The sequence below is a fragment of the Urtica dioica genome, chromosome 7 (assembly GCF_054948205.1).
Source record: "Urtica dioica subsp. dioica isolate 48M chromosome 7, U.dioica_male_clone48M_v1_H2, whole genome shotgun sequence".
NCBI classification, from domain to species: Eukaryota; Viridiplantae; Streptophyta; class Magnoliopsida; order Rosales; family Urticaceae; genus Urtica; species Urtica dioica.
Genome location: NC_142762.1, coordinates 13,475,190 through 13,490,767, shown reverse-complemented (window position 1 = coordinate 13,490,767; position 15,578 = coordinate 13,475,190).

The following is a 15,578-nucleotide window of genomic DNA, read 5'->3' as shown; positions in this document are numbered from 1 at the left end:
GGGCGGTGAAGGGAGAGGAATGTTCTTCCACGACCCCGTATGCATCACCGGCCAACCCGCCTTCACGCAGGTCACGCACCTCATTACGAAGGTTGTGAATCATGGTAACGACGTCCAGGCCAGTGTTGGGGGTCACTCCTTGTTAAGGACGAGTCACATGTCGCCTTTCGTTCGACCCTTGAGCCGTGCGAGGGTCCCCATTGATTGGGGCCGTAGGGTTATGACCCTTACGAGCGCTCAGCCTCTCTCGGAGGTCTTCGCCACGGTTGTTCCGTTGGGCGGTAAGTCGATCTCTAAGATCCGGCCCAGCGGTATGGGGGCGTGAGCTTCGAGCCACACGCCTTACTCGCCGAGTCGATGTACCTTCCCTAACATTGCCTCTTTGACCGAGTCGGTCATGGGCTGAACGTCGGGAGGTCTCTTCCTGAGAGGAGACCGGTATTGCTCTTGTTTTTGACGGACCGGCTTCGATCTCAACAGGGAGTTCCCCGTCTTTGGTGAGAGAAGTCTCGATGTCAGCCGAAATTTCCAAGCCTTCATAGTCGGGGTCATAATCATGTCCCTCGTCCATGAGGTCCTCAGATTCCCCGTGGGGGGCGCCGTGTGCAGGTGCCTTGCCCGCCAATTGGCGGTGGTACCTTGCATTATATATTTTTAGCTGGCGGATTTTCTCCTCCATTTCAAGGATGCGGTCGTCCCGACTGTCCTGAAGAGGAGGGGCGAGGGAGTGTGACTCTCATCGTTGAGAGACTCTTCGTTCTTGTCGGTCGTTTTCGGCGAACCGAAAATCTAAAAACAATTCGACGCCGGCCGGGCTTCGCCGGCCGGATCACCCAACGGGCCCCGGCCGCCTCGGCCCATGCGCGCTCCGCGCCCTGCCGGCCATGCGCGCCAAGCGCCCTGCCGGCCAAACGCGCCCGCGCCCTGCCGGTCATGCGCGCCCGCGCCCTACCAGCCATGCGCGCCCCGCGCCTTGTCCTTCTGTGGGCTTCCAAGTGGGTCGCCCCATGGCCTTCCCCACTCCTATAAATACCCCCCCTAGGGGAGGGAAAAGACACGCTGATTCAGCCCCACAACTTTCTCTCCAGAGAATTTCCTAGAGAACATTTTCTCTGCATTCTCTCCTCCGGCCTGCGCGTGTTCGACGCCGCCGGCCCGTGCGCGCCCTGCGCCGCCGGCCGTGCACGTCTCACGCCCCAGGCTGCGCGGCCCGGGCCATGTGCGCCATGCGCCCTATGCGGTCGGCCGCGCGCGCCCTCGCGCCCCTGCCCTCCAGCCCGCGTGTGCTCCTCGCGCCCCGGCCCTCCTGCCCGCGTGCGATCCTCACACCCCGGCCCTCCGGCCCGCGTGCGCTCCTCGTGCCCCGGCCCTCCTGCCTGCGTGCGCTCCCGCGCGCCTCGGCCTCTCGGCCCGCGCGCGCCCCGGCCGAGCGCCCCTGCTGCCTCGGCTGGGTGTCCTTGCCACCTCGGCCACCTCAGCCGAGTGCCCTCGCCACCTCGGCCACCTCGGTCGAGCGTCCTTGCCACCTCGGCCACCTCGGCCGAGCGTCCTTGCCACCTCGGCCTAGCGTTCTTGCCACCTAGGCCACCTCGGTCGAGCGTCATTGCCACCTCGGCCGGAAACGCCCTGCCAAGTCCCGCGCCTGGCACGCCCCGCGCCCATCCAGGCGACATATCCCGCGCGCCCTGCGCCCTCTTGGGCGTGAGGCCTCGCGCGCCTCGCTCCCGGCCACCCGGTGGGCCTCAAGGGGCCGGCCCAATGCCTCCCCTCAAATACTATAAATACCCCCCCCCCCCTCCCCCTTGGGGAAGATAAGGACATTGATACATTTTCAAGAACAATACTTCTCTTCTCTTGAGAATTCTTTCGTGCTCTTGTGACATTCCAAGAGCGCGCAATCCTCCTCCCTCGGCTCAGAAAGTCAAGGACCCCCTCCACTAGAGGGAGATCGCTCCTCTTCTGCGACCTGAGCCTCTGCAGTACATTCTGCCCTCCTGCTTCTTGGCCCTTGAGCTAGAACTCTGAGCTATGAGGCAAGCGACCCCTCTAAAGTCTTCACTAGAATCTACGAGCCCGGTCCCCCTCTAAAGCCTTGGATTCACAAAGCCTCCGAGCTCAAGATAGCCTCCCCACACAAATTGAACTACGTTCTGACCTGATCCCGACTAAAGGGTACGTAGGCAGCCAACCTTTGGCACTGTCACACCCCCCAAAACACACCTCAGGGTTTGGAGAGTGCAGCTTGGTCTACGAGCTCCCATTTTCGGCCCGGGCGCGATCACTTGGTCCGGCCTTGGATCGACCCGCCCGAGGTATTTAATCGTCGTTCATTTTCGTGCGACAACATTTTGGCGCTAGAAGGAGGGGACTTCCCGACTTACACAGCCCCAAATCCCTTCTACAGCTTGACCCCTTCCTTCTCGACTCGAGAAAGACATGAGTGGTCAACCACCCGTTCGTTCTGAGGGAGAGAATAACCCCGAAAACGCAACCGCGGTGAAGAAATACTTCCTGCGCTCCCGAGCGCAAGGCGACGAGGAGTCTCTCAACGACGAGAGCCATACTCCATCGCCCTCTCCTCTTCAGGACAGTGGGCAGGACCGCATCCTTGAAATGGAGGAGAAAATCCGCCAATTGGAGATAGCCAACGCAAGGTACCACCGCCAACTGGCGGGCAAGGCGCCCCCCACGGGGAATCTGAGGACCTCATGGACGAGGGACATGATTATGACCCCGACTATGAAGGCTTGGAAATTTCGGCGGACGTCGAGACTTCTCTCACCAAAGACGAGGAACCTCCGTCCGTACCTCACGAGACGATACAATTCGCCAATGAAGAGGCCAAGCGAGTTGTGCACCCGCACTATGACGCTATAGTCCTTAAGGCCCAGGTGGCCAACAACTTGGTAAAAAGAGTTCTTATCGATAACGGCAGCGCAGCCGATATAATCTTTAAGACCACCCTCGAGCGCATGAAGCTCGGAGGGCTCCGCCCTGTCCCGACTCAAACTCCTCGACTTGAGTTTGCTCCTCGAGTCGAGTCCCGTTCCACGAATCGACTGACTAGTCCTCGTGTCGAAATTGAGCAAAACTACTCGACTCGAGCTCGCTCCTCGAGTCGAGCTCCGAGTCCGCGAGTCGATTGATGCTCCTCGTGCGGGCTCTTCATGCAATTCCTCGAGTCGAGCTCGCTCCTCGAGTCCAATTCCCTCCTCGAGTCGAGTTCGCTCCTCGAGTCGAGCTCCGAGTCCGCGAGTCGATCGATACTCCTGGTGCCGACTCTTGAGGCACCTCCTCGAGCCGAGCTCGCTCCTCGAGTCGAGTTCGCTCCTCGAGTCGAGCTCCGAGTCCGCGAGTCGATTGATGCTCATCGTGCGGACTCTTCATGCAATTCCTCGAGTCGCTCCTCGAGTCCATTTCTCTCCTCGAGTCGAGTTCGCTCCTCGAGTCGAGCTCCGAGTCCGCGAGTCGATTGATACTCCTCATGCCGACTCTTCACGCACCTCCTCGAGTCGAGCTCGCTCCTCGAGTCGAGTTCGCTCCTCGAGTCGAGCTCCGAGTCCGCGAGTCGATTGATGCTCCTCGTGCGGACTCTTCATGCAATTCCTCGAGTCGAGCTCGCTCCTCGAGTCCATTTCCCTCCTCGAGTCGAGTTCATTCCTTGAGTCGAGCTCCGAGTCCGCGAGTCGATTGATACTACTCGTGCCGACTCTTCACGCACCTCCTCGAGTCGAGCTCGCTCCTCGCGTCGAGCTCCGAGTCCGCGAGTCGATTGATGCTCCTCGTGCGGAATCTTCATGCAATTCCTCGAGTCGAGCTCGCTCCTCGAGTCCATTTCCCTCCTCGAGTCGAGCTCCGAGTCCGCGAGTCGATTGATACTCCTCGTGCCGACTCTTCACGTACTTCCTCGAGTTAAGTTCGCTCCTCAAGTCGAGCTCGCTCCTTGAGTCCAATTCGCTCCTCGAGTCGAGCTCGCCCCTCAAGTCGAGCTCGCTCCTCGAGCCCAGTTCGCTCCTCGAGTCGAGCTCAATTCCCTCCTCGAGTCGAGTTCGCTCCTCGAGTCGAGCTCCGAGTCTGCGAGTCGATTGATACTCCTCGTGCCGACTCTTCACACACCTCCTCGAGTCGAGTTCGCTCCCCAAGTCGAGCTCGCTCCTTGAGTCCAATTCGCTCCTCGAGTCGAGCTCGCCCCTCAAGTCGAGCTCGCTCCTCGAGCCCAGTTCTCTCCTCGAGTCGAGCTCGCTCCTCGAGCCCAGTTCGCTCCTCGAGTCGAGCTCACTTCGCTCCTCGAGTCGAGCTCGCCCCTCAAGCCGAGCTCGCTCCTCGAGCCCAGTTTGCTCCTCGAGTCGAGCTCAATTCGCTCCTCGAGTCGAGCTCGCCCCTCAAGCTGAGCTCGCTCCTCGAGCCCAGTCCGCTCCTCAAGTCGAGCTCGCTCCTCGAGTCGAGCTCGCTCCTCAAGTCGAGCTCGCTCCTTGAGTCGAGCTCACTCCTCGAGCCCAGTCCGCTCCTCAAGTCGAGCTCGCTCCTTGACACTACCAGAAATTTGGCCTCTAACTACTGCCGAACGCCGTAGTCATTTTAAATCGACTACAGTTTACCGACTGTCATCTATTGCACTGGAGTTTTATCTCTTTGATTATGACTCCAGTTTTTGGCCGTAGTGTATCTGTTTTATAAGACTGTAGTTAAAATATATAACTACATTTTATAGATGTAGTCTTACTAGTCTCATCTATAAATACTACAGCGTTATGATGTAGTTATATATAACTCAATTACATAAGAAAAAAACACTACAGTTTTAACAAGTAGTCTTAATTGATTTAATTAGACAGACTACGGCGTTTTTGTGTCATCTATTGCACTGGAGTCTTATCTCTTTGCCTATGACTCCATTCTTTTCTGTTAAAGACTACATTTTTATAATGTAGTTGTTCAAGTTGAGAGTCAATAAACACTACATCTTTAAATAGTAGTTATAATTAATTGAGTTAGACAGACTACTATGTTTTTGTGGCATCTATTGCACTGGAGTCTAATCTCTTTGCCTATGACTCCAGTCTTTTCTCTTGAAGACTACATTTTTTAACTGTAGTTTATATCCATGAAATTCTATTTTAACAATATATACTACATCTTATTTATGTAGAGCAATTTTTTTAATAAAAATATATATTTAAATAAATATTTATACTAAATTACATTTATAATAAATGAATATCCAAAAAATACCTAATAATAATATAAAAAAGTCTCATATTTCATTAAATCAATCATAAATATCATTTACATTTACATGCATAAATTTGGCATTACAAATATTTGGAAAAGATAAATTACTTACAATTTGTTTATGACACTACAAGCAAAGTTTTTTTTTTTTTTTTTAAGGAGACCCTACAAGCAAAGTTAATATAGTGAACCCATTGAACCTGCAGGCAAGGGAAAAACACACACCAAAATCACACAAAATCATAAACACCTGAGACATAAGAAAAAGCCACACCATGTACTAACACCCTGAGACATTGTTTAGCTTTGAACCTAACACTAATTAGACACTAACATTAATATTTCACACACACATGATCAAATCAGACTTACCTAACATAACACACACAGAGACTAGGACAGACACTAAGTACTTACAATTTTTCATAGACCCACTGTGGATAGACTCACTCTTGAAATCAATTAGCTTCGTTGCTGAACTAGGACAGCCTCACTGTTGCCCCGCATTGCTGCCCCGATGTGCTTCAAAGTCACATCTTGCTAATGTAGACTACATCATCCAATGCGCATCATAATTATTAAAGAAAACTAGGATAGAAATTGATAAGCTTCATTCATAAATCAAGCGACAAACATTAATCGGAATCATCAGGCCCATCACAAAATTCCAATTTAATTCTCATAAACTTTGACATAAAAATAGCCTCAAATAAAAAAATATGTACCAATTTCTCAAGTAAGTTTTTGAATTGGAAGGATCCAACTCAAAAAAATAGCTTTTCCACTGCCAAGACCTTTGACATAGAAATAGCTTTGGTCTACCGTTTCCATCTCTTTCCTGACCTGTTCAAAGAAAGAAAGAAAAGAATCAAGAGCAGAAAAATAGTTCAAAACACTACCAAGCTTAACTAAGCTCATTTGGACTTGTGATTTAAAGGAATGGGTTATATATTTATTTTTTGTAATGAAACTGAAACAATCAGACCTAATATGAAATAATATTGGCAGTGGATATATCATACAAAGATTCTGAAAAATTCAACGATCATCACAAATCAAGCATCAATTCAGCACCAATAATCAAGAACCCTTTACCCACAAAATCTCCAAATTCATGAAACCTAACTCAAGAGAATCACAATCAAACCAAACAAAGGCACGCGAGAAACAAGAACGACGTGAATCATAAACATCGCCATCAAATTTATCCTCAAACCATTCAATTTCCGAAATCAAGCGGAATCAAAAGGAAGCCCTAATTCACGAATAGAAGAGGAGAAAATTACCTCAGAAACTCGTGAATAACTGGCGAGAATCCACTTATAGCTCCTTTGCCGTACATCTTCTTATGAGATAAACAAACATCAATGACTCTCTTCTAATTCTGATCCTGTTCTTTCTCTTTCTCTCAGCCTCTCTCCCTCTTTTCTTTCTCAACGTGTTTCAATCTCATGCCCAATCTCTGTCTCGCTGATTCTCTCTCGATCACGCTAAGCTCTCTCTCGATTGTGTAGTTTTTTTCTTTTCTTTTCTTTACTTGTGTTAAGGGTCGATCAAAAGAGATGGAATTGTCAAGGAATTTCCTAAAGAAATCCTTTCATTCTCCAGCCTCCTGATTTTCACAACAAATTTTTTTATTTTTTTTTATTTTTTTAGAGAATAAACACTTTTAATAAAGAGAAGATATTGATGTACATCTAGCCAGACAGAAAACTTCCATAAAGATTTAAAAAAAAAAACTATCATCAATATGATCGCCTAAATAAATAACCCCGTTGTCCTTTGGTAAACACTGGAAACAATAATGAAAAAGAAAAGCCAACGTAAAAGAACAAAAACCTCAGAAAGGTGCACCAATTTCAGTTGGTTTATGACAGGAATACTTACCAAAGCATAAAGATCATGCCAAGGGGTTTAAATAAACAACTGTTCACTTATGAAATTAATTTTATATTTTAATATTCTGTATCAACAAATTTGCATGGCAAAATTCACTATACAGGACTAGATTCCAAGTTAGAGAAGGAAGAAGGAAAAAAAATGGATTAAAAACCAATCGATTACAAGAGTGACGAGCAAACGCGATCGTTCATAATTATGTCTTACTTCTCTAGTTTGCTCAGAAACGCTTCGGTGTCAGGCAGCTCTTCCACAATCTACTTCCAGTCTGGCATTCCCTGAAGGAGAAGAAAAAAAAAACACGTCTTTCATTATCGAGAGAAGAATTTTATAATACTAATCACATTTCATTTTGTTCATGAGACTTACTTTTCCAGATCTTCGAATACGGCCATCGAGCCTCAGTATAATGTAGACGTCCTCACCGGGAGTGACTCCTTCAGATTTTTGCTGTTCCTTTATCCACCTAATCATTGTGAAAAATAAAATGTTTTAGATCAAATCTTTTGATCACCAAAGAGCTTCGATCTAGTTCAGAAATCTCACTGTTCCCATTCTGCCGGCGATACGACCTCTGCCTTGAATCGAATTTCGGCTTTCAACTTCGACATTGCAGTCACAGACTGCGCTCGTTTCTCGAATTCTTCCTGCACAAGAAAGACCAAAGCAGACCTGTTTCTGGGCCTATTCTCCTCCAACTGCTTGACCACCTCGTCCATGGCCGGCCTCACCGCCGGCACCGGAGCACAACAACTCATCGCGAGCTTCAGCGCCTGAATCAGCCCTTCTTCCATCGGGCTCCGAATCCCTTTGATCACCTCCGCGTCAAAAACCTCCATCGTCGTCTCCTCCAGAACCGCCACTTGCTTCATTACGATGCAGGACACCAAAATCAGCCAGACGGAGAGGAAGTTCTACAGACCAAAATTAAAATCAGAATAGATACATCGCATAGTACTATACAAGAGAACAGTAACTGAGCGAGAATTGCCCGATGGCTTATGGCATAATCTCATGTTTAGTGGAACTAAAAAGCATCAAAAGGGCAGATAGTATAAATAATGATTATTCAGTGCGATTAAAGTCAAATAAACAATTCCAGATATAAAACAAATGTACTTGGTAACGATTTAGATGCTGATCAAAATAACTTACAAATACATCCTTCGAAGTTGTACTACCAAAATAACTCTACTACCAAAATAACTCTATATCAGTCAAGAAAGGAAATTTCTTGTATTCTATAATTAGGAAGAAAACAAGATAAATAGTAGATATTATGTAGAAATTTCACCATCGCCAGAAGATCGATAAACTCTCCTCCTCCGCCGCCGCTCTTCCCGGGCTCAAAATTTATTACTTTAAATAATGTAAACACAAAGGGACTCGGATATCACAGGGGTAGATTTAACAATATCCTGTTATGAGGATTTAAAGGTTCATAAATGAGATGAGATTAGAATGCGAATCGATACCTTGGGAACGGCTCCTGGGTGAATCTTGTTGATGGTATTGCAGAGAATGATTCCATTTCTAAAGCAAGAAAGGAATTTTCTCTTCAAAGGCTCGTTCGACAATCCCAACGTACCCACTAAGCTCTTGAGCCATTGCACCGCTTGAAATCGCCTCCAAGCTTAACATATTTGGTTATTTTCGTATTACGATCAAGAAAACAAAAAATGGGAATCGAATAATGTAAAATGTGAAAGAAGGAATAAAGTCGAAAAATACAAACCTGCTTCTTCAGCTTTTCTTGAAGCCATTGTGAAATCATTTAGACCCTACATCTCAACTCACAAAAAATCACAATCAGACCCACTAAATTAGACAAGATAAATTCAAATCAACTGAGATGAATCAAACCACGTTCAATCAATTTCAGAAACCCAAAATCAGAGTTCAAAATCGAAACTCTAAATCCATGAAATTACCTGTAATTAACGTTCGCCGAAACCCAAACATTAACATGCGATGGAGCAGAATCGTACGGTGAAGAATCGTCCAGGAACACGGCGAACCGGGTCTGCGAGTTAGAGACAGAGTTAGGAAGAGCGAGAAAGAGAGATTCTATCAACCCAAACATCTCAGATGAAACCCTAGATTCCCTAGAACCAATTTTATGGTAGTGGAAGAAGCAAACCGAGCCAGGAAAAGAGGTTCAAACCCTATTATCCGTTGAGAAATTTGAAGAAGAAGAAGAGCGAAATACTGAGTAGAGAGATGACTGAGATATTTGTGATAGTGGCGGTGTTTTTCGCAGCGGTGGTTATCGTGGTGAGTCTCTCTCTTCGGTTCTCTTTTTTCTTATTTTTCATTGAATCAGATATGTTTAACATGAGTGATATAATGTTTCTATACTTAGTCAATTTGGCCAAATAAAATAGTGGAGGAAAATTTCCAAAAGATAGTGGAGGGAAATTTCCCACCTTGTAAAAATTTTGGTAATTTTTTATGTATTGAGTATTACAACTCCTTCTTTACCTTTGACTGTAGTGTAAATGTGCCAAAATTTTGTGGGAAATTTCCCTCCATTTAAAAATGGTGAAATTTTGATCATTTTTAATTTTTCGAGTATTACCACTACGTTTTCATATTAGCTGTAGAGAAAAATAGACCATTATCTACAGCTTTATATTCGACTGGAGTCTAATATAGACCTAAAAAAAGGTGACCGTAGTCTGTATTCAAAGACTCCATTAAAAGGCTAAACTGGAGTTAAAAAAAAAAACTGTAGTTGTATCCCATATTTCTGGTAGTGTGAGACCAGCTCGCTCCTTGAGTCCAGTTCGCTCCTCGAGTCGAGCTCGCTCCTCGAGACGAACTCCGAGTCCGCAAAGCCAAGTGGCACTCCTCGCGCCAAACCTACGCGTCTCCTCGAGTCGAGCTCGCTCTTCGAGCCGAGCTCCGAGTCTACGAGTCGACTGATACTCCTCGTACCGACTCTTCAAAAAAAAAAGGGGGAAGAAAAACCTTAAGCCCCCCACTCACGGGAGACAAAGGCTTAAGAAGCTCGGGCCCCCGACGGCCCATCAGGCTTACGGGTCCGAGAAAAGACGTCGGCCTAACCCGACGCACATACGTTCGCTCACTCCAGGGTGAGCGGGCCCAAAACACGTCGGCCTAACCTGACGCATCCGCGTTCGCTCACTCCAGGGTGAGCGGGCCCAAAAGACGTCGGTCTAACCCAACGCACAAGGCCTAAGTCCCCCACGGGGATACAGACTTAGGAAGCTCAGACCCCGACGGCCCTTTGTGCATACGGGTTCGAGTAAAACGTCGGCCTTCCCGGCGTGCCGTAAGACGCGTAAAGGCGCAGGTGAAAGACGTCTTCCGAGACGCATGTAAGTCGCGTAAAGGCGCTGCGTCAAACCCGAAAAAAAGGCCAAATTTGAGCCAAACAAAGGTTTGCTAGCCTCAGGGCACGAACACCAAAAGACGCCGGCCTAACCCGGCGCATGCGGTTTGAGTAAAAGACGTCGGCCTAACCCGACGCACCCGCGTCCGCTCACTCCAGGGTGAGCGGGCCCAAAAAGACGCCCGCCTAACCCGGCGCAACCGCGTTCGCTCACTCCAGGGTGAGTGAGCCCGAAAAAGACGCCGGCCTAACCCGGCGCACCTACGTTCCGACGCTCAAGAGCGCGAACGATAAAAAGACGACGGCCTAACCCGGCGCACCTACGTTCCGACACTCAAGGGCGCGAACGATAAAAAGACGCCGGCCTAACCCGACGCACCTACGTTCCGACGCTCAAGGGCGTGAACGATAAAAAGACGCCGGCCTAACCCGGCGCACCTATGTTCCGACGCTCAAGGGCGCGAACGATAAAAAGACGCCGGCCTAACCCGGTGCACCTACGTTCCGACGCTCAAGGACGCGAACGATAAAAAGACGCCGGCCTAACCCGGTGCACCTACGTCCCGACACTCAAGGGCGCGAACGATAAAAAGACACCGGCCTAACCCGGCGCACCTACGTTCCGACGCTCAAGGGCGCGAACGATAAAAAGACACCGGCCTAACCCGGCGCACCTACGTTCCGACGCTCAAGGGCGCGAACGATAAAAAGATGCAGGCCTAACCCGGCGCACCTACGTTCCGACGCTCAAGAGCGCGAACGCTAAAAACACGTCGGCCTAACCCGACGCACCTACGTTCCGACGCTCAAGGGCGCGAACGATAAAAAGACGCCGGCCTAACCCGGCGCACCTATGTTCCGACGCTCAAGGGCGCGAACGATAAAAAGACGCCGGCCTAACCCGGCGCACCTACGTTCCGACGCTCAAGGGCGCGAACGATAAAAAGATGCAGGCCTAACCCGGCGCACCTACGTTCCGACGCTCAAGAGCGCGAACGCTAAAAACACGTCGGCCTAACCCGACGCACCTACGTTCCGACGCTCCAGGGCGCGAACGATAAAAAGACGCCGGCCTAACCCGGCGCACCTACGTTCCGACGCTCAAGGGCGCGAACGATAAAAAGACGCCGGCCTAACCCGGCTTACCTACGTTTCGACGCTCAAGGGCGCGAACGATAAAAAGACGCCGGCCTAACCCGGTGCACCTACGTCCCGACACTCAAGGGCGCGAACGATAAAAAGACGCCAGCCTAACCCGGCGCACCTACGTACCTACGCTAAAGAGCGCGAACGCTAAAAAGACGTCGGCCTAACCTGGCGCACCTGTGTTCCGACGCTCAATGGCGCGAACACTAAAAAGACGCCGGCCTAACCCGGTGCACCTACGTTCCGACGCTCCAGGGCGCGAACACTAAAAAGACGTCGGCCTAAACCCGACGCAAAGCGCGTTCGCTTGCTACAGGGCACGAACCCAAAGACGCCGGCCCAACCCGGCGAGCTCGGTCGCTCAAACAGCGCGAGCTCGAAGACGCCGGCCTAACCCGGCGAGCTCGGTCGCTCAAGCAGCGCGAACTCGAAGACGCCGGCCTAACTCGGCGTGCTCGGTCGCTTAAAAGCACGGGCTCCAAAAGACGCCGGCCCAACCCCGCGCTACTTACATGTCCAGTCGCCAATGGCACGGATGCAAAGCCCCAGGTAACTACCCGGTATGAGCTCTTCGATCGCCAGAAGGCACGAAGTGAAGTCACTGGGCCACGGCCACATTAGGCACGCTAAATCGTTAGCCTAACCCGACGGGCCGATGCCACCGTTCAAACACGGGTCGGCCAATCGCCTAACTAGGCACAAACGCCCCCTCACGTCGAACGTCTAAACGATGACGAGTCGTAACGACGAAATGAGTGGAGGACGAACACTAGTTAAGGACATGAAACCTGTTAAAACTATTGGTAAGGATACAAGCCCTTCGGGCCACGTTAGCCCACGAAGAAGGCGCGTACGAGAAAAAAATGCTCGAAAAATTGAGATAAGCATTCAACACGAAAGCGACAAAAAAAATATCTCATAAATAAAAGAAGCCACACGGCTCAAACAGTACCCTCATCTAGCAGGGGAAACAAGGTGTCGAAGAAGTCAAAAGTGACTCCCCGGGCCTCTTTCTCGGCCGCGGTCGCATCTCGACATTCCACTGCTCCGGCACGACGGGCCTCCTCGGTCCCTATGTCGTAGTCATCCTCTTCGCTCCGCTTCAGCAAGCTGGGATGAGAGGCGAGCATTTTCCTCCACCAGAGAGTCGCGCTCGCGCTCCGCCCGAAAGCGCGCCGCTTCGCTCGAAGTAAGCTGGCGGTGCGACATCTCCAAAGCATCGGATCGAGCATCCAGTTCCTCCGAAGGTCGGTAACCTCTGGGCTCCATCGCGTTGATCTTGGGCGATCTGGAGTTCCACCTTTGTCTCGTGAAGTCGATCCCAAAGCGTCTCGAGTTTCGCCTCTGAGCGAGAACCGCGATCGACTTGGGCAAGCCTAGACCTCAAACGCCCTTGAGAAATTAAAGTTCACGACTCGTGATTCACGAGCCATGAACTTGGGGGGCTAATGTTGTCGGTCGTTTTCGGCGAACCGAAAATCTAAAAACAATTCGACGCCGGCCGGGCTTCGCCGGCCGGATCACCCAACGCGCCCCGGCCGCTTCGGCCCATGCGCGCTCCATGCCCTGCCGGCCATGCGCGCCCGCGCCCTGATAGCCATGCATGCCCCGCGCCCTGCCAGCCAAACGCGCCCGCGCCCTGCCGGCCAAACGCGCCCGCGCCCTGCCGGCCATGCGCGCCCGCGCCCTGCCGGCCATGCGCGCCCGCGCCCTGCCGGCCATGCGCGCCCGCGCCCTGCCAGCCATGCGCGCCCCGCGCCTTGTCCTTATGTGGGCTTCCAAGTGGGTCGGCCCATGGCCTTCCCCACTCCTATAAATACCCCCCCCCCCAGGGGAGGGAAAAGACACGCTGATTCAGCCCCACAACTTTCTCTCCAGAGAATTTCCTAGAGAAAATTTTCTCTGCAGTCTCTCCTCCGACCTGTGCGTGTCCGACATCGCCAGCCCGTGAGCGCCCTGCGCCGCCAGCCCATGTGCGCCCTGCGCCCTGTGCGGTCAACCGCGCGTGCCCTCGCGCCCCGGCCCTCCAGTCCGCGTGTGCTCCTCGCGCCCCGGCCCTCCGGCCCGCGTGCACTCCTCGCGCCCCGGCCCTTTGGCCTGCGTGCGCTCCCGAGCGCCCCTGCTGCCTCGGCCAGGTGTTCTTGCCACCTCGGCCACCTCGGCCGAGTGCCCTCGCCACCTCGGCCACCTCGGTCGAGCGTCCTTTCCACCTCGGCCACCTCGGCCGAGCACCCTCGCCACCTCGGCCACCTCGGTCGAGCGTCCTCGCCACCTCTGCCACCTCGGTCGAGCGTCCTTGCCACCTCGGTCACCTCGGCCGAGCTCCCTCGCCACCTCGGCCACCTCGGTCGAGCGTCCTTGCCACCTCGGCCTCCTCGGCCGAGCGCCCTCGCCACCTCGGCCGAGCGTCATTGCCACCTCGGCCGAGCGTTCTTGTCAGCTTGGCCGGACACGCCCATTGCCGGGCACGCCCCGTGCCTATCCAAGCGACATATCCCGCGCGCCCTGCGCCCTCTTGAGCGTGAGGCCTCGCGCGCCTCGCTCCCGGCCACCCGGTGGGCCTCAAGGGGCCGGCCCAAGGCCTCCCCTCAAATACTATAAATACCCCCCCCCCTTGGGGAAGATAAGGACATTGATACATTTTCAAGAACAATACTTCTCTTCTCTTGAAAATTCTTTCATGCTCTTGTGACATTCCAAGAGCGTGCAATCCTCCTCCCTCGGCTCAGAAAGTCAAGGACCCCCCTCCACTAGAGGGAGCGCGCTCCTCTTCTGCGACCCGAGCCTCTGCAGTACATACTGCCCTCCTGCTTCTTGGCCCTTGAGCTAGAACTCCGAGCTACGAGGCAAGCGACCCCTCTAAAGTCTTCACTAGAAGCTACGAGCCCGGTCCCCCTCTAAAGCCTTGGATTCACAAAGCCTCCGAGCCCAAGATAGCCTCCCCACACAAATTGAACTACGTTATGACCTGATCCCGACTAAAGGGTACGTAGGCAGCCAACCTTTGGCACGGTCACACCCCCCAAAACACACCTCAGGGTTCGGAGGGTGCAGCTCGGTCTACGAGCTCCCATTTTCGGCCCGGGCGCGATCACTTGGTCCGGCCTTGGATCGAACCGCCCGAGGTATTTAATCGTTGTTCATTTTCGTGCGACAACACTCGTCGCCTTGCGCTCGGAAGCGCAGGAAGTATTTCTTCACCGCGGTTGCGTTTTCGGGGTTATTCACGCCCTCAGAACGAACGGGTGGTTGACCACTCATGTCTTTCTCGAGTCGAGAAGAAAGGGGTCGAGCTGTAGAAGGCATTTCGGGCTGTGTAAGTCGGGAAGTCCCCTCCTTCTAGCGCCAAAATGTTGTCGCACGAAAATGAACAATGATTAAATACCTCGGGCGGTTCGATCCAAGGCCGGACCAAGTGATCGCACCCGGGCCAAGGTGGTAAAGACGCTCGGCCGAGGCGGCAAAGACGCTCGGCCGAGGCGGCCGAGCTGACGCAGATGCTCGGCCGAGGCGACCGAGCTGGCCAATGTGGCAGGGACACCCGGCTGAGGCAGCAGGGGCGCTCGGCCGGGGCGCCGAGGCGCGCGCAGGCCGGGGTGCACGGGAGTGTGTGCGCGGGCCGGGAGGTTGGGGCGCAGGAGTGCGCGTGCGGGCCGGGAGGCCGGGGCGTAGAGTGCGCGCGAGCTAGGCGCGATAGGGCGCGCTGAGGCCCGTTGGGCCGGGGGCCTCAGGGCCGAGGGCGCAGGAGTGCGCGCGCGGGCCGGGAGGCCGGGGCGCAAGGTGCGTGTGAGCCAGGCGCGATAGGGCGCGCTGAGGCCCGTTGGGCCGGGGGCCTCAGGGCCGGGGGCGCAGGTGCGTGCGCGCTGGCCGTGCCGGGCCGTGGGTGCGTCGGGGCGCTCGGGCCTGGTGGGCCGGGGCCCGTTGGGCTTCCGGCCGGCAAAGCCCG